The sequence below is a fragment of the Notamacropus eugenii genome, chromosome 3, assembly GCF_028372415.1.
Source record: "Notamacropus eugenii isolate mMacEug1 chromosome 3, mMacEug1.pri_v2, whole genome shotgun sequence".
Lineage (NCBI taxonomy): Eukaryota > Metazoa > Chordata > Mammalia > Diprotodontia > Macropodidae > Notamacropus > Notamacropus eugenii.
In genome coordinates this window covers 97,707,946-97,732,825 of record NC_092874.1, presented here as the reverse complement: position 1 = coordinate 97,732,825, position 24,880 = coordinate 97,707,946, and the positions used below count along the sequence as shown (strand labels likewise).

Sequence of the window (24,880 nt, the reverse complement as noted above, 5' to 3'; positions counted from 1 at the left end):
GCTGAGGCTGGGGGCCTGGCAGGAACTTGCTGGGCCAGGAGCGGCTGGAAGGCCTAAAAGGTGAGGCAGCTGGTAGGGGGCACCTGGATTTGAACCAGGGACCTCTTGATCTGCAGTCAAATGCTCTACCCCTGAGCTATACCCCCTGGCCCGCAGGGACACCCTCAATTAGCACCTTCGAAGCTGCCCTGCCACACCCACAGCAGCTGGATCCCAGAGGCGTGGCCACTGGCAGGGAGAAGCCTGCCCAGGGCCCAGCTGCCAGCCCTGGCCCTGGGGGCCGGGGCCAGCCCCTCCTCGGGGGTCCCCAGCCCCCAGGATGCCCTCTGCTCGAGCCCTGGGCCTCCCCCATTGCCACGGAAGCCCTGGCCACCCCCGCAGTTTGTGCTGAGCGCTGCCCTCCCCGCCAGTGTGAGGGGAACTTCACCCAGGCGGGCACCCAGCAGGAAGGGCCCCCGGGTGCCAACACCAGCCCATTCCCCAGAACGCCCGCCTGAAAGCCTTGCTGGGACTTTGGGGTCCACTGGTGGTGGTGGTGGGGGGGGCCCACAGGCAAGGAAGCCTGTCCCTCAGGCAGCAGAAGCCGTGGCGCTTGGGGCCTTTCAGAAGGCAGGTCTGGGCCTGGGTGGCCAGCCCGCAGGCCCATCTGCGTTTGGCCGTCGGCATGAAGCCCGGGCCGGTCCGGTGCAGAGTCACATGTCCGCAGACGCTGGGGTGGTCTTTCGGCAACGTGGCGGGACCTGGCATGCCCGTGGCACAGCTGGCATGGCCGGGCAGCACAGGCCTGGTACCGGCTGTCCTGCAGAGGGCCAGGCTCTCCATCCAGGCTCAGGTGCAGGGTCTGCTGCCCCCATCTTGAACCAGCCCTGCCAAGGCCCGCTCTTGTCTGGGTCTGGGCACCAGGCTCCCCATCTCCCATCGCTGCCAGGCTCTCCAGCTCCTGTCGAGCCTCCTGGCAGCTCCTGTCCCCTGGGGGACGGATGCGATAGAACAGGCTAGCCCCTGGAAGCACAGGCAAGCTCCCTGGGCGCTGTGCACCAGGTCCAGCCCGAAAGCGCCAGGGCCCAGCGGGTTCAGCCAGCAGGCTGCTGGCTGGGCGGCCTGGAGCCCTCGGTAGCCAGAAGAGCGTCTCCCGAGGCCTGAGGAAGCAGGACACCGAGGAGGTCATGCCAAGGTGGCCCCAAGGAGCCCCGCTGCCGCGGCTGGCCAGAGGCGCTGGAACGTGAGCCAGGCTGGCGCCGTGCCAGACGGAGGCGGGGAGGCCTGGGTGCACAGCACTCAGCCCACCCTGCTGGGCACCAGGCGTTGGCTGGGGCCACGTGACCCAGCAAGCCCCAGAGACAGGGGCCCGAGACTCAGTGGCAGAGAGAGGAAGAGCCCCACCCCACCCGTGAGGGACAAAGGAGAGGTGGCAACCCGAGACCAGGCCCTTAGGAGCAGGGAAAGTGGGCACCCGGGGCTTGGGAAGACCTGGGGAGGCGGCGGCTAGGGGGTCCTCATGCCCCTGAGAAGCCTGAGAAGCCTGAGAAGCCTGAGAAGCCCGGGGCCGTCGTGACTGAAATCTGCCTGGTGAGCGGGTTGGCTCTGGCAAGCCCGTGGCATCAGCCTGACACTTGTGAAGGGCCCCCTCGAGGCTCTCAGAGGGGGGAGTCTGGGCCTCAAGTGTGAGTCAGCTGGGCCAGGGCCAGACTCTCCGTCCCCTGAGGCCGTGACGCCCCAAGAGCTGGGCCCGAGGGCACGCTGGCCACGGGGAGGCAACGTGGGGAGTCACCCAGGGCTGGGCAGCAGGAGCTCAGGGTGTGGCCCCAGCCTGGGCCCGTGACAAGCATCTGTGGAGTGGGCCAGCTGCTCCAGCCCAGGTCCTGCTGTGGCTGAGGCTGGGGGCCTGGCAGGAACTTGCTGGGCCAGGAGCGGCTGGAAGGCCTAAAAGGTGAGGCAGCTGGTAGGGGGCACCTGGATTTGAACCAGGGACCTCTTGATCTGCAGTCAAATGCTCTACCCCTGAGCTATACCCCCTGGCCCGCAGGGACACCCTCAATTAGCACCTTCGAAGCTGCCCTGCCACACCCACAGCAGCTGGATCCCAGAGGCGTGGCCACTGGCAGGGAGAAGCCTGCCCAGGGCCCAGCTGCCAGCCCTGGCCCTGGGGGCCGGGGCCAGCCCCTCCTCGGGGGTCCCCAGCCCCCAGGATGCCCTCTGCTCGAGCCCTGGGCCTCCCCCATTGCCACGGAAGCCCTGGCCACCCCCGCAGTTTGTGCTGAGCGCTGCCCTCCCCGCCAGTGTGAGGGAACTTCACCCAGGCGGGCACCCAGCAGGAAGGGCCCCCGGGTGCCAACACCAGCCCATTCCCCAGAACGCCCGCCTGAAAGCCTTGCTGGGACTTTGGGGTCCACTGGTGGTGGTGGGGGGGGGGGCCCACAGGCAAGGAAGCCTGTCCCTCAGGCAGCAGAAGCCGTGGCGCTTGGGGCCTTTCAGAAGGCAGGTCTGGGCCTGGGTGGCCAGCCCGCAGGCCCATCTGCGTTTGGCCGTCGGCATGAAGCCCGGGCCGGTCCGGTGCAGAGTCACATGTCCGCAGACGCTGGGGTGGTCTTTCGGCAACGTGGCGGGACCTGGCATGCCCGTGGCACAGCTGGCATGGCCGGGCAGCACAGGCCTGGTACCGGCTGTCCTGCAGAGGGCCAGGCTCTCCATCCAGGCTCAGGTGCAGGGTCTGCTGCCCCCATGTTGAACCAGCCCTGCCAAGGCCCGCTCTTGTCTGGGTCTGGGCACCAGGCTCCCCATCTCCCATCGCTGCCAGGCTCTCCAGCTCCTGTCGAGCCTCCTGGCAGCTCCTGTCCCCTGGGGGACGGATGCGATAGAACAGGCTAGCCCCTGGAAGCACAGGCAAGCTCCCTGGGCGCTGTGCACCAGGTCCAGCCCGAAAGCGCCAGGGCCCAGCGGGTTCAGCCAGCAGGCTGCTGGCTGGGCGGCCTGGAGCCCTCGGTAGCCAGAAGAGCGTCTCCCGAGGCCTGAGGAAGCAGGACACCGAGGAGGTCATGCCAAGGTGGCCCCAAGGAGCCCCGCTGCCGCGGCTGGCCAGAGGCGCTGGAACGTGAGCCAGGCTGGCGCCGTGCCAGACGGAGGCGGGGAGGCCTGGGTGCACAGCACTCAGCCCACCCTGCTGGGCACCAGGCGTAGGCTGGGGCCACGTGACCAGCAAGCCCCAGAGACAGGGGCCCGAGACTCAGTGGCAGAGAGAGGAAGAGCCCCACCCCACCCGTGAGGGACAAAGGAGAGGTGGCAACCCGAGACCAGGCCCTTAGGAGCAGGGAAAGTGGGCACCCGGGGCTTGGGAAGACCTGGGGAGGCGGCGGCTAGGGGGTCCTCATGCCCCTGAGAAGCCTGAGAAGCCCGGGGCCGTCGTGACTGAAATCTGCCTGGTGAGCGGGTTGGCTCTGGCAAGCCCGTGGCATCAGCCTGACACTTGTGAAGGGCCCCCTCGAGGCTCTCAGAGGGGGGAGTCTGGGCCTCAAGTGTGAGTCAGCTGGGCCAGGGCCAGACTCTCCGTCCCCTGAGGCCGTGACGCCCCAAGAGCTGGGCCCGAGGGCACGCTGGCCACGGGGAGGCAACGTGGGGAGTCACCCAGGGCTGGGCAGCAGGAGCTCAGGGTGTGGCCCCAGCCTGGGCCCGTGACAAGCATCTGTGGAGTGGGCCAGCTGCTCCAGCCCAGGTCCTGCTGTGGCTGAGGCTGGGGGCCTGGCAGGAACTTGCTGGGCCAGGAGCGGCTGGAAGGCCTAAAAGGTGAGGCAGCTGGTAGGGGGCACCTGGATTTGAACCAGGGACCTCTTGATCTGCAGTCAAATGCTCTACCCCTGAGCTATACCCCCTGGCCCGCAGGGACACCCTCAATTAGCACCTTCGAAGCTGCCCTGCCACACCCACAGCAGCTGGATCCCAGAGGCGTGGCCACTGGCAGGGAGAAGCCTGCCCAGGGCCCAGCTGCCAGCCCTGGCCCTGGGGGCCGGGGCCAGCCCCTCCTCGGGGGTCCCCAGCCCCCAGGATGCCCTCTGCTCGAGCCCTGGGCCTCCCCCATTGCCACGGAAGCCCTGGCCACCCCCGCAGTTTGTGCTGAGCGCTGCCCTCCCCGCCAGTGTGAGGGGAACTTCACCCAGGCGGGCACCCAGCAGGAAGGGCCCCCGGGTGCCAACACCAGCCCATTCCCCAGAACGCCCGCCTGAAAGCCTTGCTGGGACTTTGGGGTCCACTGGTGGTGGTGGTGGGGGGGGCCCACAGGCAAGGAAGCCTGTCCCTCAGGCAGCAGAAGCCGTGGCGCTTGGGGCCTTTCAGAAGGCAGGTCTGGGCCTGGGTGGCCAGCCCGCAGGCCCATCTGCGTTTGGCCGTCGGCATGAAGCCCGGGCCGGTCCGGTGCAGAGTCACATGTCCGCAGACGCTGGGGTGGTCTTTCGGCAACGTGGCGGGACCTGGCATGCCCGTGGCACAGCTGGCATGGCCGGGCAGCACAGGCCTGGTACCGGCTGTCCTGCAGAGGGCCAGGCTCTCCATCCAGGCTCAGGTGCAGGGTCTGCTGCCCCCATCTTGAACCAGCCCTGCCAAGGCCCGCTCTTGTCTGGGTCTGGGCACCAGGCTCCCCATCTCCCATCGCTGCCAGGCTCTCCAGCTCCTGTCGAGCCTCCTGGCAGCTCCTGTCCCCTGGGGGACGGATGCGATAGAACAGGCTAGCCCCTGGAAGCACAGGCAAGCTCCCTGGGCGCTGTGCACCAGGTCCAGCCCGAAAGCGCCAGGGCCCAGCGGGTTCAGCCAGCAGGCTGCTGGCTGGGCGGCCTGGAGCCCTCGGTAGCCAGAAGAGCGTCTCCCGAGGCCTGAGGAAGCAGGACACCGAGGAGGTCATGCCAAGGTGGCCCCAAGGAGCCCCGCTGCCGCGGCTGGCCAGAGGCGCTGGAACGTGAGCCAGGCTGGCGCCGTGCCAGACGGAGGCGGGGAGGCCTGGGTGCACAGCACTCAGCCCACCCTGCTGGGCACCAGGCGTAGGCTGGGGCCACGTGACCAGCAAGCCCCAGAGACAGGGGCCCGAGACTCAGTGGCAGAGAGAGGAAGAGCCCCACCCCACCCGTGAGGGACAAAGGAGAGGTGGCAACCCGAGACCAGGCCCTTAGGAGCAGGGAAAGTGGGCACCCGGGGCTTGGGAAGACCTGGGGAGGCGGCGGCTAGGGGGTCCTCATGCCCCTGAGAAGCCTGAGAAGCCTGAGAAGCCTGAGAAGCCCGGGGCCGTCGTGACTGAAATCTGCCTGGTGAGCGGGTTGGCTCTGGCAAGCCCGTGGCATCAGCCTGACACTTGTGAAGGGCCCCCTCGAGGCTCTCAGAGGGGGGAGTCTGGGCCTCAAGTGTGAGTCAGCTGGGCCAGGGCCAGACTCTCCGTCCCCTGAGGCCGTGACGCCCCAAGAGCTGGGCCCGAGGGCACGCTGGCCACGGGGAGGCAACGTGGGGAGTCACCCAGGGCTGGGCAGCAGGAGCTCAGGGTGTGGCCCCAGCCTGGGCCCGTGACAAGCATCTGTGGAGTGGGCCAGCTGCTCCAGCCCAGGTCCTGCTGTGGCTGAGGCTGGGGGCCTGGCAGGAACTTGCTGGGCCAGGAGCGGCTGGAAGGCCTAAAAGGTGAGGCAGCTGGTAGGGGGCACCTGGATTTGAACCAGGGACCTCTTGATCTGCAGTCAAATGCTCTACCCCTGAGCTATACCCCCTGGCCCGCAGGGACACCCTCAATTAGCACCTTCGAAGCTGCCCTGCCACACCCACAGCAGCTGGATCCCAGAGGCGTGGCCACTGGCAGGGAGAAGCCTGCCCAGGGCCCAGCTGCCAGCCCTGGCCCTGGGGGCCGGGGCCAGCCCCTCCTCGGGGGTCCCCAGCCCCCAGGATGCCCTCTGCTCGAGCCCTGGGCCTCCCCCATTGCCACGGAAGCCCTGGCCACCCCCGCAGTTTGTGCTGAGCGCTGCCCTCCCCGCCAGTGTGAGGGGAACTTCACCCAGGCGGGCACCCAGCAGGAAGGGCCCCCGGGTGCCAACACCAGCCCATTCCCCAGAACGCCCGCCTGAAAGCCTTGCTGGGACTTTGGGGTCCACTGGTGGTGGTGGTGGGGGGGGCCCACAGGCAAGGAAGCCTGTCCCTCAGGCAGCAGAAGCCGTGGCGCTTGGGGCCTTTCAGAAGGCAGGTCTGGGCCTGGGTGGCCAGCCCGCAGGCCCATCTGCGTTTGGCCGTCGGCATGAAGCCCGGGCCGGTCCGGTGCAGAGTCACATGTCCGCAGACGCTGGGGTGGTCTTTCGGCAACGTGGCGGGACCTGGCATGCCCGTGGCACAGCTGGCATGGCCGGGCAGCACAGGCCTGGTACCGGCTGTCCTGCAGAGGGCCAGGCTCTCCATCCAGGCTCAGGTGCAGGGTCTGCTGCCCCCATCTTGAACCAGCCCTGCCAAGGCCCGCTCTTGTCTGGGTCTGGGCACCAGGCTCCCCATCTCCCATCGCTGCCAGGCTCTCCAGCTCCTGTCGAGCCTCCTGGCAGCTCCTGTCCCCTGGGGGACGGATGCGATAGAACAGGCTAGCCCCTGGAAGCACAGGCAAGCTCCCTGGGTGCTGTGCACCAGGTCCAGCCCGAAAGCGCCAGGGCCCAGCGGGTTCAGCCAGCAGGCTGCTGGCTGGGCGGCCTGGAGCCCTCGGTAGCCAGAAGAGCGTCTCCCGAGGCCTGAGGAAGCAGGACACCGAGGAGGTCATGCCAAGGTGGCCCCAAGGAGCCCCGCTGCCGCGGCTGGCCAGAGGCGCTGGAACGTGAGCCAGGCTGGCGCCGTGCCAGACGGAGGCGGGGAGGCCTGGGTGCACAGCACTCAGCCCACCCTGCTGGGCACCAGGCGTAGGCTGGGGCCACGTGACCAGCAAGCCCCAGAGACAGGGGCCCGAGACTCAGTGGCAGAGAGAGGAAGAGCCCCACCCCACCCGTGAGGGACAAAGGAGAGGTGGCAACCCGAGACCAGGCCCTTAGGAGCAGGGAAAGTGGGCACCCGGGGCTTGGGAAGACCTGGGGAGGCGGCGGCTAGGGGGTCCTCATGCCCCTGAGAAGCCTGAGAAGCCTGAGAAGCCTGAGAAGCCCGGGGCCGTCGTGACTGAAATCTGCCTGGTGAGCGGGTTGGCTCTGGCAAGCCCGTGGCATCAGCCTGACACTTGTGAAGGGCCCCCTCGAGGCTCTCAGAGGGGGGAGTCTGGGCCTCAAGTGTGAGTCAGCTGGGCCAGGGCCAGACTCTCCGTCCCCTGAGGCCGTGACGCCCCAAGAGCTGGGCCCGAGGGCACGCTGGCCACGGGGAGGCAACGTGGGGAGTCACCCAGGGCTGGGCAGCAGGAGCTCAGGGTGTGGCCCCAGCCTGGGCCCGTGACAAGCATCTGTGGAGTGGGCCAGCTGCTCCAGCCCAGGTCCTGCTGTGGCTGAGGCTGGGGGCCTGGCAGGAACTTGCTGGGCCAGGAGCGGCTGGAAGGCCTAAAAGGTGAGGCAGCTGGTAGGGGGCACCTGGATTTGAACCAGGGACCTCTTGATCTGCAGTCAAATGCTCTACCCCTGAGCTATACCCCCTGGCCCGCAGGGACACCCTCAATTAGCACCTTCGAAGCTGCCCTGCCACACCCACAGCAGCTGGATCCCAGAGGCGTGGCCACTGGCAGGGAGAAGCCTGCCCAGGGCCCAGCTGCCAGCCCTGGCCCTGGGGGCCGGGGCCAGCCCCTCCTCGGGGGTCCCCAGCCCCCAGGATGCCCTCTGCTCGAGCCCTGGGCCTCCCCCATTGCCACGGAAGCCCTGGCCACCCCCGCAGTTTGTGCTGAGCGCTGCCCTCCCCGCCAGTGTGAGGGGAACTTCACCCAGGCGGGCACCCAGCAGGAAGGGCCCCCGGGTGCCAACACCAGCCCATTCCCCAGAACGCCCGCCTGAAAGCCTTGCTGGGACTTTGGGGTCCACTGGTGGTGGTGGTGGGGGGGGCCCACAGGCAAGGAAGCCTGTCCCTCAGGCAGCAGAAGCCGTGGCGCTTGGGGCCTTTCAGAAGGCAGGTCTGGGCCTGGGTGGCCAGCCCGCAGGCCCATCTGCGTTTGGCCGTCGGCATGAAGCCCGGGCCGGTCCGGTGCAGAGTCACATGTCCGCAGACGCTGGGGTGGTCTTTCGGCAACGTGGCGGGACCTGGCATGCCCGTGGCACAGCTGGCATGGCCGGGCAGCACAGGCCTGGTACCGGCTGTCCTGCAGAGGGCCAGGCTCTCCATCCAGGCTCAGGTGCAGGGTCTGCTGCCCCCATCTTGAACCAGCCCTGCCAAGGCCCGCTCTTGTCTGGGTCTGGGCACCAGGCTCCCCATCTCCCATCGCTGCCAGGCTCTCCAGCTCCTGTCGAGCCTCCTGGCAGCTCCTGTCCCCTGGGGGACGGATGCGATAGAACAGGCTAGCCCCTGGAAGCACAGGCAAGCTCCCTGGGCGCTGTGCACCAGGTCCAGCCCGAAAGCGCCAGGGCCCAGCGGGTTCAGCCAGCAGGCTGCTGGCTGGGCGGCCTGGAGCCCTCGGTAGCCAGAAGAGCGTCTCCCGAGGCCTGAGGAAGCAGGACACCGAGGAGGTCATGCCAAGGTGGCCCCAAGGAGCCCCGCTGCCGCGGCTGGCCAGAGGCGCTGGAACGTGAGCCAGGCTGGCGCCGTGCCAGACGGAGGCGGGGAGGCCTGGGTGCACAGCACTCAGCCCACCCTGCTGGGCACCAGGCGTAGGCTGGGGCCACGTGACCAGCAAGCCCCAGAGACAGGGGCCCGAGACTCAGTGGCAGAGAGAGGAAGAGCCCCACCCCACCCGTGAGGGACAAAGGAGAGGTGGCAACCCGAGACCAGGCCCTTAGGAGCAGGGAAAGTGGGCACCCGGGGCTTGGGAAGACCTGGGGAGGCGGCGGCTAGGGGGTCCTCATGCCCCTGAGAAGCCTGAGAAGCCCGGGGCCGTCGTGACTGAAATCTGCCTGGTGAGCGGGTTGGCTCTGGCAAGCCCGTGGCATCAGCCTGACACTTGTGAAGGGCCCCCTCGAGGCTCTCAGAGGGGGGAGTCTGGGCCTCAAGTGTGAGTCAGCTGGGCCAGGGCCAGACTCTCCGTCCCCTGAGGCCGTGACGCCCCAAGAGCTGGGCCCGAGGGCACGCTGGCCACGGGGAGGCAACGTGGGGAGTCACCCAGGGCTGGGCAGCAGGAGCTCAGGGTGTGGCCCCAGCCTGGGCCCGTGACAAGCATCTGTGGAGTGGGCCAGCTGCTCCAGCCCAGGTCCTGCTGTGGCTGAGGCTGGGGGCCTGGCAGGAACTTGCTGGGCCAGGAGCGGCTGGAAGGCCTAAAAGGTGAGGCAGCTGGTAGGGGGCACCTGGATTTGAACCAGGGACCTCTTGATCTGCAGTCAAATGCTCTACCCCTGAGCTATACCCCCTGGCCCGCAGGGACACCCTCAATTAGCACCTTCGAAGCTGCCCTGCCACACCCACAGCAGCTGGATCCCAGAGGCGTGGCCACTGGCAGGGAGAAGCCTGCCCAGGGCCCAGCTGCCAGCCCTGGCCCTGGGGGCCGGGGCCAGCCCCTCCTCGGGGGTCCCCAGCCCCCAGGATGCCCTCTGCTCGAGCCCTGGGCCTCCCCCATTGCCACGGAAGCCCTGGCCACCCCCGCAGTTTGTGCTGAGCGCTGCCCTCCCCGCCAGTGTGAGGGGAACTTCACCCAGGCGGGCACCCAGCAGGAAGGGCCCCCGGGTGCCAACACCAGCCCATTCCCCAGAACGCCCACCTGAAAGCCTTGCTGGGACTTTGGGGTCCACTGGTGGTGGTGGGGGGGGGGGCCCACAGGCAAGGAAGCCTGTCCCTCAGGCAGCAGAAGCCGTGGCGCTTGGGGCCTTTCAGAAGGCAGGTCTGGGCCTGGGTGGCCAGCCCGCAGGCCCATCTGCGTTTGGCCGTCGGCATGAAGCCCGGGCCGGTCCGGTGCAGAGTCACATGTCCGCAGACGCTGGGGTGGTCTTTCGGCAACGTGGCGGGACCTGGCATGCCCGTGGCACAGCTGGCATGGCCGGGCAGCACAGGCCTGGTACCGGCTGTCCTGCAGAGGGCCAGGCTCTCCATCCAGGCTCAGGTGCAGGGTCTGCTGCCCCCATCTTGAACCAGCCCTGCCAAGGCCCGCTCTTGTCTGGGTCTGGGCACCAGGCTCCCCATCTCCCATCGCTGCCAGGCTCTCCAGCTCCTGTCGAGCCTCCTGGCAGCTCCTGTCCCCTGGGGGACGGATGCGATAGAACAGGCTAGCCCCTGGAAGCACAGGCAAGCTCCCTGGGCGCTGTGCACCAGGTCCAGCCCGAAAGCGCCAGGGCCCAGCGGGTTCAGCCAGCAGGCTGCTGGCTGGGCGGCCTGGAGCCCTCGGTAGCCAGAAGAGCGTCTCCCGAGGCCTGAGGAAGCAGGACACCGAGGAGGTCATGCCAAGGTGGCCCCAAGGAGCCCCGCTGCCGCGGCTGGCCAGAGGCGCTGGAACGTGAGCCAGGCTGGCGCCGTGCCAGACGGAGGCGGGGAGGCCTGGGTGCACAGCACTCAGCCCACCCTGCTGGGCACCAGGCGTAGGCTGGGGCCACGTGACCAGCAAGCCCCAGAGACAGGGGCCCGAGACTCAGTGGCAGAGAGAGGAAGAGCCCCACCCCACCCGTGAGGGACAAAGGAGAGGTGGCAACCCGAGACCAGGCCCTTAGGAGCAGGGAAAGTGGGCACCCGGGGCTTGGGAAGACCTGGGGAGGCGGCGGCTAGGGGGTCCTCATGCCCCTGAGAAGCCTGAGAAGCCCGGGGCCGTCGTGACTGAAATCTGCCTGGTGAGCGGGTTGGCTCTGGCAAGCCCGTGGCATCAGCCTGACACTTGTGAAGGGCCCCCTCGAGGCTCTCAGAGGGGGGAGTCTGGGCCTCAAGTGTTAGTCAGCTGGGCCAGGGCCAGACTCTCCGTCCCCTGAGGCCGTGACGCCCCAAGAGCTGGGCCCGAGGGCACGCTGGCCACGGGGAGGCAACGTGGGGAGTCACCCAGGGCTGGGCAGCAGGAGCTCAGGGTGTGGCCCCAGCCTGGGCCCGTGACAAGCATCTGTGGAGTGGGCCAGCTGCTCCAGCCCAGGTCCTGCTGTGGCTGAGGCTGGGGGCCTGGCAGGAACTTGCTGGGCCAGGAGCGGCTGGAAGGCCTAAAAGGTGAGGCAGCTGGTAGGGGGCACCTGGATTTGAACCAGGGACCTCTTGATCTGCAGTCAAATGCTCTACCCCTGAGCTATACCCCCTGGCCCGCAGGGACACCCTCAATTAGCACCTTCGAAGCTGCCCTGCCACACCCACAGCAGCTGGATCCCAGAGGCGTGGCCACTGGCAGGGAGAAGCCTGCCCAGGGCCCAGCTGCCAGCCCTGGCCCTGGGGGCCGGGGCCAGCCCCTCCTCGGGGGTCCCCAGCCCCCAGGATGCCCTCTGCTCGAGCCCTGGGCCTCCCCCATTGCCACGGAAGCCCTGGCCACCCCCGCAGTTTGTGCTGAGCGCTGCCCTCCCCGCCAGTGTGAGGGGAACTTCACCCAGGCGGGCACCCAGCAGGAAGGGCCCCCGGGTGCCAACACCAGCCCATTCCCCAGAACGCCCGCCTGAAAGCCTTGCTGGGACTTTGGGGTCCACTGGTGGTGGTGGTGGGGGGGGGCCCACAGGCAAGGAAGCCTGTCCCTCAGGCAGCAGAAGCCGTGGCGCTTGGGGCCTTTCAGAAGGCAGGTCTGGGCCTGGGTGGCCAGCCCGCAGGCCCATCTGCGTTTGGCCGTCGGCATGAAGCCCGGGCCGGTCCGGTGCAGAGTCACATGTCCGCAGACGCTGGGGTGGTCTTTCGGCAACGTGGCGGGACCTGGCATGCCCGTGGCACAGCTGGCATGGCCGGGCAGCACAGGCCTGGTACCGGCTGTCCTGCAGAGGGCCAGGCTCTCCATCCAGGCTCAGGTGCAGGGTCTGCTGCCCCCATCTTGAACCAGCCCTGCCAAGGCCCGCTCTTGTCTGGGTCTGGGCACCAGGCTCCCCATCTCCCATCGCTGCCAGGCTCTCCAGCTCCTGTCGAGCCTCCTGGCAGCTCCTGTCCCCTGGGGGACGGATGCGATAGAACAGGCTAGCCCCTGGAAGCACAGGCAAGCTCCCTGGGCGCTGTGCACCAGGTCCAGCCCGAAAGCGCCAGGGCCCAGCGGGTTCAGCCAGCAGGCTGCTGGCTGGGCGGCCTGGAGCCCTCGGTAGCCAGAAGAGCGTCTCCCGAGGCCTGAGGAAGCAGGACACCGAGGAGGTCATGCCAAGGTGGCCCCAAGGAGCCCCGCTGCCGCGGCTGGCCAGAGGCGCTGGAACGTGAGCCAGGCTGGCGCCGTGCCAGACGGAGGCGGGGAGGCCTGGGTGCACAGCACTCAGCCCACCCTGCTGGGCACCAGGCGTAGGCTGGGGCCACGTGACCAGCAAGCCCCAGAGACAGGGGCCCGAGACTCAGTGGCAGAGAGAGGAAGAGCCCCACCCCCACCCGTGAGGGACAAAGGAGAGGTGGCAACCCGAGACCAGGCCCTTAGGAGCAGGGAAAGTGGGCACCCGGGGCTTGGGAAGACCTGGGGAGGCGGCGGCTAGGGGGTCCTCATGCCCCTGAGAAGCCTGAGAAGCCTGAGAAGCCTGAGAAGCCCGGGGCCGTCGTGACTGAAATCTGCCTGGTGAGCGGGTTGGCTCTGGCAAGCCCGTGGCATCAGCCTGACACTTGTGAAGGGCCCCCTCGAGGCTCTCAGAGGGGGGAGTCTGGGCCTCAAGTGTGAGTCAGCTGGGCCAGGGCCAGACTCTCCGTCCCCTGAGGCCGTGACGCCCCAAGAGCTGGGCCCGAGGGCACGCTGGCCACGGGGAGGCAACGTGGGGAGTCACCCAGGGCTGGGCAGCAGGAGCTCAGGGTGTGGCCCCAGCCTGGGCCCGTGACAAGCATCTGTGGAGTGGGCCAGCTGCTCCAGCCCAGGTCCTGCTGTGGCTGAGGCTGGGGGCCTGGCAGGAACTTGCTGGGCCAGGAGCGGCTGGAAGGCCTAAAAGGTGAGGCAGCTGGTAGGGGGCACCTGGATTTGAACCAGGGACCTCTTGATCTGCAGTCAAATGCTCTACCCCTGAGCTATACCCCCTGGCCCGCAGGGACACCCTCAATTAGCACCTTCGAAGCTGCCCTGCCACACCCACAGCAGCTGGATCCCAGAGGCGTGGCCACTGGCAGGGAGAAGCCTGCCCAGGGCCCAGCTGCCAGCCCTGGCCCTGGGGGCCGGGGCCAGCCCCTCCTCGGGGGTCCCCAGCCCCCAGGATGCCCTCTGCTCGAGCCCTGGGCCTCCCCCATTGCCACGGAAGCCCTGGCCACCCCCGCAGTTTGTGCTGAGCGCTGCCCTCCCCGCCAGTGTGAGGGGAACTTCACCCAGGCGGGCACCCAGCAGGAAGGGCCCCCCGGGTGCCAACACCAGCCCATTCCCCAGAACGCCCACCTGAAAGCCTTGCTGGGACTTTGGGGTCCACTGGTGGTGGTGGGGGGGGGGGGCCCACAGGCAAGGAAGCCTGTCCCTCAGGCAGCAGAAGCCGTGGCGCTTGGGGCCTTTCAGAAGGCAGGTCTGGGCCTGGGTGGCCAGCCCGCAGGCCCATCTGCGTTTGGCCGTCGGCATGAAGCCCGGGCCGGTCCGGTGCAGAGTCACATGTCCGCAGACGCTGGGGTGGTCTTTCGGCAACGTGGCGGGACCTGGCATGCCCGTGGCACAGCTGGCATGGCCGGGCAGCACAGGCCTGGTACCGGCTGTCCTGCAGAGGGCCAGGCTCTCCATCCAGGCTCAGGTGCAGGGTCTGCTGCCCCCATCTTGAACCAGCCCTGCCAAGGGCCCGCTCTTGTCTGGGTCTGGGCACCAGGCTCCCCATCTCCCATCGCTGCCAGGCTCTCCAGCTCCTGTCGAGCCTCCTGGCAGCTCCTGTCCCCTGGGGGACGGATGCGATAGAACAGGCTAGCCCCTGGAAGCACAGGCAAGCTCCCTGGGCGCTGTGCACCAGGTCCAGCCCGAAAGCGCCAGGGCCCAGCGGGTTCAGCCAGCAGGCTGCTGGCTGGGCGGCCTGGAGCCCTCGGTAGCCAGAAGAGCGTCTCCCGAGGCCTGAGGAAGCAGGACACCGAGGAGGTCATGCCAAGGTGGCCCCAAGGAGCCCCGCTGCCGCGGCTGGCCAGAGGCGCTGGAACGTGAGCCAGGCTGGCGCCGTGCCAGACGGAGGCGGGGAGGCCTGGGTGCACAGCACTCAGCCCACCCTGCTGGGCACCAGGCGTAGGCTGGGGCCACGTGACCAGCAAGCCCCAGAGACAGGGGCCCGAGACTCAGTGGCAGAGAGAGGAAGAGCCCCACCCCACCCGTGAGGGACAAAGGAGAGGTGGCAACCCGAGACCAGGCCCTTAGGAGCAGGGAAAGTGGGCACCCGGGGCTTGGGAAGACCTGGGGAGGCGGCGGCTAGGGGGTCCTCATGCCCCTGAGAAGCCTGAGAAGCCCGGGGCCGTCGTGACTGAAATCTGCCTGGTGAGCGGGTTGGCTCTGGCAAGCCCGTGGCATCAGCCTGACACTTGTGAAGGGCCCCCTCGAGGCTCTCAGAGGGGGGAGTCTGGGCCTCAAGTGTTAGTCAGCTGGGCCAGGGCCAGACTCTCCGTCCCCTGAGGCCGTGACGCCCCAAGAGCTGGGCCCGAGGGCACGCTGGCCACGGGGAGGCAACGTGGGGAGTCACCCAGGGCTGGGCAGCAGGAGCTCAGGGTGTGGCCCCAGCCTGGGCCCGTGACAAGCATCTGTGGAGTGGGCCAGCTGCTCCAGCCCAGGTCCTGCTGTGGCTGAGGCTGGGGGCCTGGCAGGAACTTGCTGGGCCAGGAGCGGCTGGAAGGCCTAAAAGGTGAGGCAGCTGGTAGGGGGCACCTGGATTTGAACCAGGGACCTCTTGATCTGCAGTCAAATGCTCTACCCCTGAGCTATACCCCCTGGCCCGCAGGGACACCCTCAATTAGCACCTTCGAAGCTGCCCTGCCACACCCACAGCAGCTGGATCCCAGAGGCGTGGCCACTGGCAGGGAGAAGCCTGCCCAGGGCCCAGCTGCCAGCCCTGGCCCTGGGGGCCGGGGCCAGCCCCTCCTCGGGGGTCCCCAGCCCCCAGGATGCCCTCTGCTCGAGCCCTGGGCCTCCCCCATTGCCACGGAAGCCCTGGCCACCCCCGCAGTTTGTGCTGAGCGCTGCCCTCCCCGCCAGTGTGAGGGGAACTTCACCCAGGCGGGCACCCAGCAGGAAGGGCCCCCGGGTGCCAACACCAGCCCATTCCCCAGAACGCCCGCCTGAAAGCCTTGCTGGGACTTTGGGGTCCACTGGTGGTGGTGGTGGGGGGGGGGCCCACAGGCAAGGAAGCCTGTCCCTCAGGCAGCAGAAGCTGTGGCGCTTGGGGCCTTTCAGAAGGCAGGTCTGGGCCTGGGTGGCCAGCCCGCAGGCCCATCTGCGTTTGGCCGTCGGCATGAAGCCCGGGCCGGTCCGGTGCAGAGTCACATGTCCGCAGACGCTGGGGTGGTCTTTCGGCAACGTGGCGGGACCTGGCATGCCCGTGGCACAGCTGGCATGGCCGGGCAGCACAGGCCTGGTACCGGCTGTCCTGCAGAGGGCCAGGCTCTCCATCCAGGCTCAGGTGCAGGGTCTGCTGCCCCCATCTTGAACCAGCCCTGCCAAGGCCCCGCTCTTGTCTGGGTCTGGGCACCAGGCTCCCCATCTCCCATCGCTGCCAGGCTCTCCAGCTCCTGTCGAGCCTCCTGGCAGCTCCTGTCCCCTGGGGGACGGATGCGATAGAACAGGCTAGCCCCTGGAAGCACAGGCAAGCTCCCTGGGCGCTGTGCACCAGGTCCAGCCCGAAAGCGCCAGGGCCCAGCGGGTTCAGCCAGCAGGCTGCTGGCTGGGCGGCCTGGAGCCCTCGGTAGCCAGAAGAGCGTCTCCCGAGGCCTGAGGAAGCAGGACACCGAGGAGGTCATGCCAAGGTGGCCCCAAGGAGCCCTGCTGCCGCGGCTGGCCAGAGGCGCTGGAACGTGAGCCAGGCTGGCGCCGTGCCAGACGGAGGCGGGGAGGCCTGGGTGCACAGCACTCAGCCCACCCTGCTGGGCACCAGGCGTAGGCTGGGGCCACGTGACCAGCAAGCCCCAGAGACAGGGGCCCGAGACTCAGTGGCAGAGAGAGGAAGAGCCCCACCCCACCCGTGAGGGACAAAGGAGAGGTGGCAACCCGAGACCAGGCCCTTAGGAGCAGGGAAAGTGGGCACCCGGGGCTTGGGAAGACCTGGGGAGGCGGCGGCTAGGGGGTCCTCATGCCCCTGAGAAGCCTGAGAAGCCTGAGAAGCCTGAGAAGCCCGGGGCCGTCGTGACTGAAATCTGCCTGGTGAGCGGGTTGGCTCTGGCAAGCCCGTGGCATCAGCCTGACACTTGTGAAGGGCCCCCTCGAGGCTCTCAGAGGGGGGAGTCTGGGCCTCAAGTGTGAGTCAGCTGGGCCAGGGCCAGACTCTCCGTCCCCTGAGGCCGTGACGCCCCAAGAGCTGGGCCCGAGGGCACGCTGGCCACGGGGAGGCAACGTGGGGAGTCACCCAGGGCTGGGCAGCAGGAGCTCAGGGTGTGGCCCCAGCCTGGGCCCGTGACAAGCATCTGTGGAGTGGGCCAGCTGCTCCAGCCCAGGTCCTGCTGTGGCTGAGGCTGGGGGCCTGGCAGGAACTTGCTGGGCCAGGAGCGGCTGGAAGGCCTAAAAGGTGAGGCAGCTGGTAGGGGGCACCTGGATTTGAACCAGGGACCTCTTGATCTGCAGTCAAATGCTCTACCCCTGAGCTATACCCCCTGGCCCGCAGGGACACCCTCAATTAGCACCTTCGAAGCTGCCCTGCCACACCCACAGCAGCTGGATCCCAGAGGCGTGGCCACTGGCAGGGAGAAGCCTGCCCAGGGCCCAGCTGCCAGCCCTGGCCCTGGGGGCCGGGGCCAGCCCCTCCTCGGGGGTCCCCAGCCCCCAGGATGCCCTCTGCTCGAGCCCTGGGCCTCCCCCATTGCCACGGAAGCCCTGGCCACCCCCGCAGTTTGTGCTGAGCGCTGCCCTCCCCGCCAGTGTGAGGGGAACTTCACCCAGGCGGGCACCCAGCAGGAAGGGCCCCCGGGTGCCAACACCAGCCCCATTCCCCAGAACGCCCGCCTGAAAGCCTTGCTGGGACTTTGGGGTCCACTGGTGGTGGTGGTGGGGGGGGCCCACAGGCAAGGAAGCCTGTCCCTCAGGCAGCAGAAGCCGTGGCGCTTGGGGCCTTTCAGAAGGCAGGTCTGGGGCCTGGGTGGCCAGCCCGCAGGCCCATCTGCGTTTGGCCGTCGGCATGAAGCCCGGGCCGGTCCCGGTGCAGAGTCACATGTCCGCAGGACGCTGGGGTGGTCTTTCGGCAACGTGGCGGGACCTGGCATGCCCGTGGCACAGCTGGCATGGCCGGGCAGCACAGGCCTGGTACCGGCTGTCCTGCAGAGGGCCAGGCTCTCCATCCAGGCTCAGGTGCAGGGTCTGCTGCCCCCATCTTGAACCAGCCCTGCCAAGGCCCGCTCTTGTCTGGGTCTGGGCACCAGGCTCCCCATCTCCCATCGCTGCCAGGCTCTCCAGCTCGCTGTCGAGCCTCCTGGCAGCTCCTGTCCCCTGGGGGACGGATGCGATAGAACAGGCTAGCCCCTGGAAGCACAGGCAAGCTCCCTGGGCGCTGTGCACCAGGTCCAGCCCGGAAAGCGCCAGGGGCCCAGCGGGTGTCAGCCAGCAGGCTGCTGGCTGGGCGGCCTGGAGCCCTCGGTAGCCAGAAGAGCGTCTCCCGAGGCCTGAGGAAGCAGGACACCGAGGAGGTCATGCCAAGGTGAGCCCCAAGGAGCCCCGCTGCCGCGGCTGGCCAGAGGCGCTGGAACGTGAGCCAGGCTGGCGCCGTGCCAGAGAGGAGGCGGGGAGGCCTGGGTGCACAGCACTCAGCCCACCCTGCTGGGCACCAGGCGTAGGCTGGGGCCACGTGACCAGCAAGCCCCAGAGACAGGGGCCCGAGACTCAGTGGCAGAGAGAGGAAGAGCCCCACCCCACCCGTGAGGGACAAAGGAGAGGTGGCAACCCGAGACCAGGCCCTTAGGAGCAGGGAAAGTGGGCACCCGGGGCTTGGGAAGACCTGGGGAGGCGGCGCTAGGGGTCCTCATGCCCCTGAGAAGCCCTGAGAAGCCTGAGAAGCCCGGGGCCGTCGTGACTGAAATCTGGCCTGGTGAGCGGGTTGCTCTGGCAAGCCCGTGGCATCAGCCTGACACTTGTGAAGGGCCCCCTCGAGGCTCTCAGAGGGGGGAGTCTGGGCCTCAAAGTGTGAGTCAGCTGGGCCAGGGGCCAGACTCTCCGTCCCCTGAGGCCGTGACGCCCCAAGAGCTGGGCCCGAGGGCACGCTGGCCACGGGGAGGCAACGTGGGGAGTCACCCAGGGCTGGGCAGCAGGAGCTCAGGTGTGGGCCCCAGCCTGGGCCCGTGACAAGCATCTGTGGAGTGGGCCAGCTGCTCCAGCCCAGGTCCTGCTGTGGCTGAGGCTGGGGGCCTGGCAGGAACTTGCTGGGCCAGGAGCGGCTGGAAGGCCTAAAAGGTGAGGCAGCTGGTAGGGGGCACCTGGATTTGAACCAGGGACCTCTTGATCTGCAGTCAAATGCTCTACCCCTGAGCTATACCCCCTGGCCCGCAGGGACACCCTCAATTAGCACCTTCGAAGCTGCCCTGCCACACCCACAGCAGCTGGATCCCAGAGGCGTGGCCACTGGCAGGGAGAAGCCTGCCCAGGGCCCAGCTGCCAGCCCTGGCCCTGGGGGCCGGGGCCAGCCCCTCCTCGGGGGTCCCCAGCCCCCAGGATGCCCTCTGCTCGAGCCCTGGGCCTCCCCCATTGCCACGGAAGCCCTGGCCACCCCCGCAGTTTGTGCTGAGCGCTGCCCTCCCCGCCAGTGTGAGGGGAACTTCACCCAGGCGGGCACCCAGCAGGAAGGGCCCCCGGGTGCCAACACCAGCCCATTCCCCAGAACGCCCGCCTGAAAGCCTTGCTGGGACTTTGGGGTCCACTGGTGGTGGTGGTGGGGGGGGCCCACAGGCAAGGAAGCCTGTCCCTCAGGCAGCAGAAGCCGTGGCGCTTGGGGCCTTTCAGAAGGCAGGTCTGGGCCTGGGTGGCCAGCCCGCAGGCCCATCTGCGTTTGGCCGTCGGCATGAAGCCCGGGCCGGTCCGGTGCAGAGTCACATGTCCGCAGACGCTGGGGTGGTCTTTCGGCAACGTGGCGGGACCTGGCATGCCCGTGGCACAGCTGGCATGGCCGGGCAGCACAGGCCTGGTACCGGCTGTCCTGCAGAGGGCCAGGCTCTCCATCCAGGCTCAGGTGCAGGGTCTGCTGCCCCCCATCTTGAACCAGCCCTGCCAAGGCCCGCTCTTGTCTGGGTCTGGGCACCAGGCTCCCCATCTCCATCGCTGCCAGGCTCTCCAGCTCCTGTCGAGCCTCCTGGCAGCTCCTGTCCCCTGGGGGACGGATGCGATAGAACAGGCTAGCCCCTGGAAGCACAGGCAAGCTCCCTGGGCGCTGTGCACCAGGTCCAGCCGAAAGCGCCAGGGCCCAGCGGGTTCAGCCAGCAGGCTGCTGGCTGGGCGGCCTGGAGCCCTCGGTAGCCCAGAAGAGCGTCTCCCGAGGCCTGAGGAAGCAGGACACCGAGGAGGTCATGCCAAGGTGGCCCCAAGGAGCCCCGCTGCCGCGGCTGGCCAGAGGCGCTGGAACGTGAGCCAGGCTGGCGCCGTGCCAGACGGAGGCGGGGGAGGCCTGGGTGCACAGCACTCAGCCCACCCTGCTGGGCACCAGGCGTAGGCTGGGGGCCACGTGACCAGCAAGCCCCAGAGACAGGGGCCCGAGACTCAGTGGCAGAGAGAGGAAGAGCCCCACCCCACCCGTGAGGGACAAAGGAGAGGTGGCAACCCGAGACCAGGCCCTTAGGAGCAGGGAAAGTGGGCACCCGGGGCTTGGGAAGACCTGGGGAGGCGGCGGCTAGGGGGGTCCTCATGCCCCTGAGAAGCCTGAGAAGCCCGGGGCCGTCGTGACTGAAATCTGCCTGGTGAGCGGGTTGGCTCTGGCAAGCCCGTGGCATCAGCCTGACACTTGTGAAGGGCCCCCTCGAGGCTCTCAGAGGGGGGAGTCTGGGCCTCAAGTGTGAGTCAGCTGGGCCAGGGCCAGACCTCTCCGTCCCCTGAGGCCGTGACGCCCCAAGAGCTGGGCCCGAGGGCACGCTGGCCACGGGGGAGGCAACGTGGGGAGTCACCCAGGGCTGGGCAGCAGGAGCTCAGGGTGTGGCCCCAGCCTGGGCCGTGACAAGCATCTGTGGAGTGGGCCAGCTGCTCCAGCCCAGGTCCTGCTGTGGCTGAGGCTGGGGGCCTGGCAGGAACTTGCTGGGCCAGGAGCGGCTGGAAGGCCTAAAAGGTGAGGCAGCTGGTAGGGGGCACCTGGATTTGAACCAGGGACCTCTTGATCTGCAGTCAAATGCTCTACCCCTGAGCTATACCCCCTGGCCCGCAGGGACACCCTCAATTAGCACCTTCGAAGCTGCCCTGCCACACCCACAGCAGCTGGATCCCAGAGGCGTGGCCACTGGCAGGGAGAAGCCTGCCCAGGGGCCCCAGCTGCCAGCCCCTGGCCCTGGGGGCCGGGGCCAGCCCCTCCTCGGGGGTCCCCAGCCCCCAGGATGCCCTCTGCTCGAGCCCTGGGCCTCCCCCATTGCCACGGAAGCCCTGGCCACCCCCGCAGTTTGTTGCTGAGCGCTGCCCTCCCCGCCAGTGTGAGGGGAACTTCACCCAGGCGGGGCACCCAGCAGGAAGGGCCCCCGGGTGCCAACACCAGCCCATTCCCAGAACGCCCGCCTGAAAGCCTTGCTGGGACTTTGGGGTCCACTGGTGGTGGTGGGGGGGGGGGCCCACAGGCAAGGGAAGCCTGTCCCTCAGGCAGCAGAAGCCGTGGCGCTTGGGGCCTTTCAGAAGGCAGGTCTGGGCCTGGGTGGCCAGCCCGCAGGCCCATCTGCGTTTGGCCGTCGGCATGAAGCCCGGGGCCGGTCCGGTGCAGAGTCACATGTCCGCAGACGCTGGGGTGGTCTTTCGGCAACGTGGCGGGACCTGGCATGCCCGTGGCACAGCTGGCATGGCCGGGCAGCACAGGCCCTGGTACCGGCCTGTCCTGCAGAGGGCCAGGCTCTCCATCCAGGCTCAGGTGCAGGGTCTGCTGCCCCCATCTTGAACCAGCCCTGCCAAGGCCCGCTCTTGTCTGGGTCTGGGCACCAGGCTCCCCATCTCCCATCGCTGCCAGGCTCTCCAGCTCCTGTCGAGCCTCCTGGCAGCTCCTGTCCCCTGGGGGACGGATGCGATAGAACAGGCTAGCCCCTGGAAGCACAGGCAAGCTCCCTGGGCGCTGTGCACCAGGTCCAGCCCGAAAGCGCCAGGGCCCAGCGGGTTCAGCCAGCAGGCTGCTGGCTGGGCGGCCTGGAGCCCTCGGTAGCCAGAAGAGCGTCTCCCGAGGCCTGAGGAAGCAGGACACCGAGGAGGTCATGCCAAGGTGGCCCCAAGGAGCCCCGCTGCCGCGGCTGGCCAGAGGCGCTGGAACGTGAGCCAGGCTGGCGCCGTGCCAGACGGAGGCGGGGAGGCCTGGGTGCACAGCACTCAGCCCACCCTGCTGGGCACCAGGCGTAGGCTGGGGCCACGTGACCAGCAAGCCCCAGAGACAGGGGCCCGAGACTCAGTGGCAGAGAGAGGAAGAGCCCCACCCCACCCGTGAGGGACAAAGGAGAGGTGGCAACCCGAGACCAGGCCCTTAGGAGCAGGGAAAGTGGGCACCCGGGGCTTGGGAAGACCTGGGGAGGCGGCGGCTAGGGGGTCCTCATGCCCCTGAGAAGCCTGAGAAGCCCGGGGCCGTCGTGACTGAAATCTGCCTGGTGAGCGGGTTGGCTCTGGCAAGCCCGTGGCATCAGCCTGACACTTGTGAAGGGCCCCCTCGAGGCTCTCAGAGGGGGGAGTCTGGGCCTCAAGTGTGAGTCAGCTGGGCCAGGGCCAGACTCTCCGTCCCCTGAGGCCGTGACGCCCCAAGAGCTGGGCCCGAGGGCACGCTGGCCACGGGGAGGCAACGTGGGGAGTCACCCAGGGCTGGGCAGCAGGAGCTCAGGGTGTGGCCCCAGCCTGGGCCCGTGACAAGCATCTGTGGAGTGGGCCAGCTGCTCCAGCCCAGGTCCTGCTGTGGCTGAGGCTGGGGGCCTGGCAGGAACTTGCTGGGCCAGGAGCGGCTGGAAGGCCTAAAAGGTGAGGCAGCTGGTAGGGGGCACCTGGATTTGAACCAGGGACCTCTTGATCTGCAGTCAAATGCTCTACCCCTGAGCTATACCCCCTGGCCCGCAGGGACACCCTCAATTAGCACCTTCGAAGCTGCCCTGCCACACCCACAGCAGCTGGATCCCAGAGGCGTGGCCACTGGCAGGGAGAAGCCTGCCCAGGGCCCAGCTGCCAGCCCTGGCCCTGGGGGCCGGGGCCAGCCCCTCCTCGGGGGTCCCCAGCCCCCAGGATGCCCTCTGCTCGAGCCCTGGGCCTCCCCCATTGCCACGGAAGCCCTGGCCACCCCCGCAGTTTGTGCTGAGCGCTGCCCTCCCCGCCAGTGTGAGGGGAACTTCACCCAGGCGGGCACCCAGCAGGAAGGGCCCCCGGGTGCCAACACCAGCCCATTCCCCAGAACGCCCGCCTGAAAGCCTTGCTGGGACTTTGGGGTCCACTGGTGGTGGTGGTGGGGGGGGCCCACAGGCAAGGAAGCCTGTCCCTCAGGCAGCAGAAGCCGTGGCGCTTGGGGCCTTTCAGAAGGCAGGTCTGGGCCTGGGTGGCCAGCCCGCAGGCCCATCTGCGTTTGGCCGTCGGCATGAAGCCCGGGCCGGTCCGGTGCAGAGTCACATGTCCGCAGACGCTGGGGTGGTCTTTCGGCAACGTGGCGGGACCTGGCATGCCCGTGGCACAGCTGGCATGGCCGGGCAGCACAGGCCTGGTACCGGCTGTCCTGCAGAGGGCCAGGCTCTCCATCCAGGCTCAGGTGCAGGGTCTGCTGCCCCCATCTTGAACCAGCCCTGCCAAGGCCCGCTCTTGTCTGGGTCTGGGCACCAGGCTCCCCATCTCCCATCGCTGCCAGGCTCTCCAGCTCCTGTCGAGCCTCCTGGCAGCTCCTGTCCCCTGGGGGACGGATGCGATAGAACAGGCTAGCCCCTGGAAGCACAGGCAAGCTCCCTGGGCGCTGTGCACCAGGTCCAGCCCGAAAGCGCCAGGGCCCAGCGGGTTCAGCCAGCAGGCTGCTGGCTGGGCGGCCTGGAGCCCTCGGTAGCCAGAAGAGCGTCTCCCGAGGCCTGAGGAAGCAGGACACCGAGGAGGTCATGCCAAGGTGGCCCCAAGGAGCCCCGCTGCCGCGGCTGGCCAGAGGCGCTGGAACGTGAGCCAGGCTGGCGCCGTGCCAGACGGAGGCGGGGAGGCCTGGGTGCACAGCACTCAGCCCACCCTGCTGGGCACCAGGCGTAGGCTGGGGCCACGTGACCAGCAAGCCCCAGAGACAGGGGCCCGAGACTCAGTGGCAGAGAGAGGAAGAGCCCCACCCCACCCGTGAGGGACAAAGGAGAGGTGGCAACCCGAGACCAGGCCCTTAGGAGCAGGGAAAGTGGGCACCCGGGGCTTGGGAAGACCTGGGGAGGCGGCGGCTAGGGGGTCCTCATGCCCCTGAGAAGCCTGAGAAGCCTGAGAAGCCTGAGAAGCCCGGGGCCGTCGTGACTGAAATCTGCCTGGTGAGCGGGTTGGCTCTGGCAAGCCCGTGGCATCAGCCTGACACTTGTGAAGGGCCCCCTCGAGGCTCTCAGAGGGGGGAGTCTGGGCCTCAAGTGTGAGTCAGCTGGGCCAGGGCCAGACTCTCCGTCCCCTGAGGCCGTGACGCCCCAAGAGCTGGGCCCGAGGGCACGCTGGCCACGGGGAGGCAACGTGGGGAGTCACCCAGGGCTGGGCAGCAGGAGCTCAGGGTGTGGCCCCAGCCTGGGCCCGTGACAAGCATCTGTGGAGTGGGCCAGCTGCTCCAGCCCAGGTCCTGCTGTGGCTGAGGCTGGGGGCCTGGCAGGAACTTGCTGGGCCAGGAGCGGCTGGAAGGCCTAAAAGGTGAGGCAGCTGGTAGGGGGCACCTGGATTTGAACCAGGGACCTCTTGATCTGCAGTCAAATGCTCTACCCCTGAGCTATACCCCCTGGCCCGCAGGGACACCCTCAATTAGCACCTTCGAAGCTGCCCTGCCACACCCACAGCAGCTGGATCCCAGAGGCGTGGCCACTGGCAGGGAGAAGCCTGCCCAGGGCCCAGCTGCCAGCCCTGGCCCTGGGGGCCGGGGCCAGCCCCTCCTCGGGGGTCCCCAGCCCCCAGGATGCCCTCTGCTCGAGCCCTGGGCCTCCCCCATTGCCACGGAAGCCCTGGCCACCCCCGCAGTTTGTGCTGAGCGCTGCCCTCCCCGCCAGTGTGAGGGGAACTTCACCCAGGCGGGCACCCAGCAGGAAGGGCCCCCGGGTGCCAACACCAGCCCATTCCCCAGAACGCCCGCCTGAAAGCCTTGCTGGGACTTTGGGGTCCACTGGTGGTGGTGGTGGGGGGGGCCCACAGGCAAGGAAGCCTGTCCCTCAGGCAGCAGAAGCCGTGGCGCTTGGGGCCTTTCAGAAGGCAGGTCTGGGCCTGGGTGGCCAGCCCGCAGGCCCATCTGCGTTTGGCCGTCGGCATGAA

The 24,880-nt window shown here is 68.5% G+C and overlaps 14 non-coding genes across 14 annotated transcripts; all 14 read right to left on the bottom strand.

The window, feature by feature from the left end:
* Nucleotides 1-74: 74 nt before the first annotated feature.
* On the bottom strand, nucleotides 75-146 carry TRNAC-GCA (transfer RNA cysteine (anticodon GCA)). The gene has a single exon. It is a non-coding gene; the product is annotated as a tRNA-Cys (tRNA).
* A 1,798-nt stretch (nucleotides 147-1,944) lies between these two features.
* On the bottom strand, nucleotides 1,945-2,016 carry TRNAC-GCA (transfer RNA cysteine (anticodon GCA)). Its single transcript has one exon. It is a non-coding gene; the product is annotated as a tRNA-Cys (tRNA).
* A 1,778-nt stretch (nucleotides 2,017-3,794) lies between these two features.
* Nucleotides 3,795-3,866, bottom strand: TRNAC-GCA (transfer RNA cysteine (anticodon GCA)). The gene has a single exon. It is a non-coding gene; the product is annotated as a tRNA-Cys (tRNA).
* A 1,797-nt stretch (nucleotides 3,867-5,663) lies between these two features.
* TRNAC-GCA (transfer RNA cysteine (anticodon GCA)) lies at nucleotides 5,664-5,735 on the bottom strand. The gene has a single exon. It is a non-coding gene; the product is annotated as a tRNA-Cys (tRNA).
* Nucleotides 5,736-7,532: 1,797 nt separating this feature from the next.
* TRNAC-GCA (transfer RNA cysteine (anticodon GCA)) lies at nucleotides 7,533-7,604 on the bottom strand. Its single transcript has one exon. It is a non-coding gene; the product is annotated as a tRNA-Cys (tRNA).
* A 1,779-nt stretch (nucleotides 7,605-9,383) lies between these two features.
* On the bottom strand, nucleotides 9,384-9,455 carry TRNAC-GCA (transfer RNA cysteine (anticodon GCA)). The gene has a single exon. It is a non-coding gene; the product is annotated as a tRNA-Cys (tRNA).
* Nucleotides 9,456-11,234: 1,779 nt separating this feature from the next.
* Nucleotides 11,235-11,306, bottom strand: TRNAC-GCA (transfer RNA cysteine (anticodon GCA)). The gene has a single exon. It is a non-coding gene; the product is annotated as a tRNA-Cys (tRNA).
* Nucleotides 11,307-13,105: 1,799 nt separating this feature from the next.
* On the bottom strand, nucleotides 13,106-13,177 carry TRNAC-GCA (transfer RNA cysteine (anticodon GCA)). The gene has a single exon. It is a non-coding gene; the product is annotated as a tRNA-Cys (tRNA).
* Nucleotides 13,178-14,959: 1,782 nt separating this feature from the next.
* TRNAC-GCA (transfer RNA cysteine (anticodon GCA)) lies at nucleotides 14,960-15,031 on the bottom strand. Its single transcript has one exon. It is a non-coding gene; the product is annotated as a tRNA-Cys (tRNA).
* A 1,800-nt stretch (nucleotides 15,032-16,831) lies between these two features.
* Nucleotides 16,832-16,903, bottom strand: TRNAC-GCA (transfer RNA cysteine (anticodon GCA)). Its single transcript has one exon. It is a non-coding gene; the product is annotated as a tRNA-Cys (tRNA).
* Nucleotides 16,904-18,702: 1,799 nt separating this feature from the next.
* On the bottom strand, nucleotides 18,703-18,774 carry TRNAC-GCA (transfer RNA cysteine (anticodon GCA)). Its single transcript has one exon. It is a non-coding gene; the product is annotated as a tRNA-Cys (tRNA).
* A 1,783-nt stretch (nucleotides 18,775-20,557) lies between these two features.
* TRNAC-GCA (transfer RNA cysteine (anticodon GCA)) lies at nucleotides 20,558-20,629 on the bottom strand. Its single transcript has one exon. It is a non-coding gene; the product is annotated as a tRNA-Cys (tRNA).
* Nucleotides 20,630-22,416: 1,787 nt separating this feature from the next.
* On the bottom strand, nucleotides 22,417-22,488 carry TRNAC-GCA (transfer RNA cysteine (anticodon GCA)). The gene has a single exon. It is a non-coding gene; the product is annotated as a tRNA-Cys (tRNA).
* Nucleotides 22,489-24,285: 1,797 nt separating this feature from the next.
* TRNAC-GCA (transfer RNA cysteine (anticodon GCA)) lies at nucleotides 24,286-24,357 on the bottom strand. Its single transcript has one exon. It is a non-coding gene; the product is annotated as a tRNA-Cys (tRNA).
* Between the last annotated feature and the right edge of the window lie 523 nt (nucleotides 24,358-24,880).